The sequence below is a fragment of the Peromyscus maniculatus genome, chromosome 8, assembly GCF_049852395.1.
Source record: "Peromyscus maniculatus bairdii isolate BWxNUB_F1_BW_parent chromosome 8, HU_Pman_BW_mat_3.1, whole genome shotgun sequence".
In the NCBI taxonomy this organism is placed as follows: domain Eukaryota; kingdom Metazoa; phylum Chordata; class Mammalia; order Rodentia; family Cricetidae; genus Peromyscus; species Peromyscus maniculatus.
In genome coordinates this window covers 13,941,035-13,945,443 of record NC_134859.1, presented here as the reverse complement: position 1 = coordinate 13,945,443, position 4,409 = coordinate 13,941,035, and the positions used below count along the sequence as shown (strand labels likewise).

The 4,409-nt window shown below is 45.8% G+C and overlaps 1 pseudogene; it reads left to right on the top strand.

Annotated features, from left to right (window-relative positions):
- Nucleotides 1-3,357: 3,357 nt before the first annotated feature.
- On the top strand, nucleotides 3,358-4,186 carry LOC102918470 (putative ribosome biogenesis protein RLP24 pseudogene; annotated as a pseudogene).
- Nucleotides 4,187-4,409: the final 223 nt, after the last annotated feature.

Genomic DNA, 4,409 nt, shown 5'->3' with positions numbered 1-4,409 from the left:
CCGGGTGACTTCAGGAGGATAGTTATCTTCCTATGCTCATTGTGAGAGACCCAAAGTTTGGAATTGGACATCTTTTTTTTTTAATGCAAGCTTTGGGCTGAGATGGCTCGGCAGGTATGGTTGCTTGCTGCCAAACTTGCCAATCTGAGTTTGGCCCCTGGCACCCAATCTAGTGTAGAGAGAGCACCAACTTCTGAAAGTTGTCCTTTGATCTTTACAGGTTTGCTGCAGCTCATGTGAGCACCCCCACATACATAAATGAGTATAATTAAATTTAAGAATTAAGGTCTTTGTTATGCAGCACTCCCCACGCATGGCAGAGCGGGACTTGAGAGCTACCCGGGGTTCCATTGGCCTGAACTCCTCCTGGGTCTCTTTTTGGACCAGTACTTTCTCCCCTGCATAACTGAATGCTGTGGCTGAATTGTGTCCCACCACTACCAACATGTTAAACTCCAGTGGGGCTGTGTTTCGGAGACTTCCACCTCTGTGTCTGTCTTTCGGGCAAAGGAGAGAATTCTAGTCCTTCTTTGCCCCTGTGAGGTCTTCAGAGCATCAGGATAGGATCATAGGTACAAAACAGATTGGCAACACTAATGGAGACAGGGTTCCCTTGGCTCTGCCCCACCTCTTCCGTGAGTAAACCACAGCCAGCTCCATCCTGTTGTGACAGAGTCAGATCTGGAACTGTGGACGTTATTACTCAGTCCAATGCCATCTCCAAAGTCACTGGATAAAGTAAGATGTGGCCTCTCTTGTCAACAGATCCCTGGCACATTTTCCCTGAGATCAGATAGCATTTTTATTCCTTCTAACAGTTTCATTTACCTCCATTGTAACTGTTGACCTCGGCTTACCTATCTGCTTCTCTATCGTGGGTGTTTCACTAATACAAGCTCTGCCCTGATCCAAACACCTCCGTGAAGCACAGTCACGTGCGTGTGTCTTTGCCCTGTCACTTTCAAAAAGAAATTCCCAGACAAAAGACATTCCAGATCAAAGGAGATGCAGTCAGACCCTCTTACGTTCACTATCAAGAAAGGCTCTTCAGAAAGGCTCTTTCACTTTGTTCTCCATCCAAAAGGAGAAGAGGCAGGAACTCATCTCATCCTGGGCTTGGCAGTCCTTGGCTGTGTTAATGTGCAGGTTGAGGAACATAACGTCCATGTGTTCTTTTGCACATTTTCAAATCATTAGTGGGACTGCACAACTCTTCTTACACTGATCATCTATTTAAAGGTCTTCCTTGGTGAAAATAGATTTGCCTATTTTCTACTGGTACAAAAATCACAAAATAAAAAAAAAAAAAAAAAAGCCCGCTAGTTTACCAGAGAACCAATCAAATGGTTGTGAAGTTTTGAGTTGGATGTTGTAATATTGCCCTTTGCTTTGGTTTTCTCTTCTACTCCACAAATAGAGGCGTTGCCACAGGGAAACAGCTCATTTGTATGTGGTCCACTTTGCATACAAAGTTCTTTGAGGGTTCCCCTTCAGATGTCAAAGAAGGGGCTTCCATCTGGGCAAGGGGCCAAGCACTTGGCTCTCACTAGAAGACAGTCAGGGGAAGTCACCAGTGTGGCTAAGGTTCATAGCTTCTTGTGCCGCCATTGCAAGGCTGTGTGTGTGTGTGTGTGTGTGTGTGTGTGTGTGTGTGTGTGTGTATGTGTGTTTGTGCGTGCGTGCTCTTAGCAGGAATTTGAGGCCTCCAAGGCCCCGCCCTGCTTGCTGCTCTCCTGCCTTCTTATTCTTTACTGCTTCAGCTCTGAACACTTGCTCTCTCCTCCTGGTCTTTACACATACTCCACCTCTGCCTATAATACTCTTTTCTCCTTCCCCAAGGAAACACAACCCTCCTCATACTGGTCCAAACGCCATTGACTCTGGGGACCCTTCCCTGAACCCCTCATCTGAGATAGCTGTTTCTTCCAGTCTAACCCATCCCAACACATGCTCAAACCACGTGCTATTTACTTTGCATTTCTCTACCAGACCATGAGTTCCTCAAAGGTGTGACTGGAATCTGCCAACCATCATAGTTTTAACACCCAGCACAGTGCTGGGTACACAATGGCTGCTTAATAGACATTTGGAGAATATGTGAATGCATGAATGAGTGTCTGATACTCAGTGACAGCGTCCTCCAACCTGTGACTGACTAAGTTAGCTGATCACTGCTAAGGAGGAAAAGCATGTACCATGGGAGACTATGAGGATCTCAGGACAGAATGCTGAAGGACTAGAGGGTCTGAACTTTAAGACAGGTGTCAGGAGGACGGTTTAAGGAAGAGGACAATCTTTGGATTGGATGTGGTGAGAAAGAGGCATCCAAGTACTGGCCATCTCTGTAATTCTTGTCCAAAGCTGAGGCTCACTGGTAATGAGGTAAGCATGCCTTCTTCTTACCCAAAACAAGGGGTGTGTGGCCACATCACAGGATGGACAGTGTTTATGATTCTGTCTTGACCTGTGATGTAAAAAAAATAGTCTTGCATGGATATTTACGGTCAGAGAAACTGTTTCACATTCAACAGGAGATCATAAGGCCTAGCTTGAAGGGCCAGGCAGCCCCTGCCAGATGCCCATCAGCCCAGTCACTGGCCTGCACCTCTATTTCCCACTTCTCTTCCCTCCCTGCCCCTTTTTATATAGGCAGTGTGTGAAAGTGTGGAGACACAGACATGTAGGAAGCCTGGCTGTGGGTGCCTGAGGGCACATCTAGTGTGAACAGGCAATACGATTCTGGCCTTAGTTTTATTTACTTTGTGGGGTTGAATTTCCTCAGACTTAAAAATGATGACCTTCAAACTTGATTCCTAGGAAAGCATTTTGTTCTGCTCTCTGGAGGGGACGGAAAGATTCCACTATGGTCTCAGGCTACAGCCCAAGTCCTCATTCCCTGTTCAAATCAATGGCATCCAGCACTCGTGGATGAGTGTGAGAAAGCTTGTGCCCATGTGCGTGCATGCCATGTGGTGTGAACTTTTCTGGCACTTTTAAATTCCACTGTGGATGTAGCTCCCACACGTTACCCAATTCCGGTGGCACCACTGATTTGGGAGTTTGGAATCATGAGAATGGAGGTGGGAAGTCTAGAGTGGCCCTTTGACTTGTGTTTCCCGAACTGCTGGGTTAGGAAAGGCATGCGGGGTGGAATAGTGGAGAGAGACCACAGTCCTTCTATAGCTTGTATGTTTCCTATGTTTTGGAAATTTGTACCTTAGTTCCTAAAATTTATTTTTAAAATTTAAAAAAAACATAAAATCAAACAAGTGAGGGAGCAATGATTTAATGATTTGTAAGAAATTGATCATTTAAGAGATTTCCTCTTAGAAAGGCAGTTCTGGATGCGGAGTCAACATGAGGATCGAGAAATGTTACTTCTGTTCTGGGCCATTATACCCGGACCACGGCATAATGTTTGTCCGCAATGGTGTTCCAATTCTGCAAATCCAAGTGTCATAAAAACTTCAAGAAGAAGCAGAACCCACACAATGTCAGGTGGACTAAAGCCTTCGGGAAAGTGGCTGGCAAGGAGCCCACCATGGACAACTCATTTGAATTTGAAAAACGTAGAAATGAACCTGTGAAATACCAGCGAGTGCTCTGGAGTAAAACCATCGATGCAATGAAGAGGGTTCAAGAGACCAAGCAGAAACGCCAGGCTAAGTTTATAAGGAACAGGTTGAAGAAGAACAAAGAGCTACAGAAGGTTCAGGACATCAAAGAAGTCAAGCAGAGCATCCATCTTATCCGGGCTCCTCTTGCAGGCAGAGGAAAGCGGCTGGAAGGAAAAATGTCCAGCAGTTGCAGGAGGATGTGGACATGGAGGGTGCTTCCTAACGGTGCCTCCTGCAACCAGCCCTGGGCACACTGGAAACCAGTGGAGATTGTCGGTCCCTAAGTTACTGATTGGTTATGTAAGGTCCCTCAGACAAAGGTGATTCACGTGCTTCCCTCTTATACTGCAGCCTGTAGAAACATCCATCGTGGGTGTTAGATCTCAGCTCAATGTTCTGCTTCACTGTGCTATGCTCACATAAACACAAAGGTTTGTGTGTAGATGAAGGCATGAACTCTGGGCATAACATGGTTTGAGTTGTTGCTTAATGGCACCAGACAACATTTTTGTGCTAGCTGTCTTGCTAGTATGAAATCTGTCACAATGTAATATTTTCCTTGCACTAGGATAGTCTGTTTATTAGGATCATTGAAGCAGAGGTCACAACAAGGAACTAACCATTCTCAGGTCAACCTCAGTCTCTTGCTTTGCTTTAGTCTCCTTAGTAGCTTCTTAGAGTTGCATGCTGGCTGCATATAATGCTGCAATGCAGCCGAATTATACTGGGCTGTCCACCCCACTTCAGGCAGTCCAATAGGCAGCTTGTGAGGATGGGGGTGGGGCATGGTTG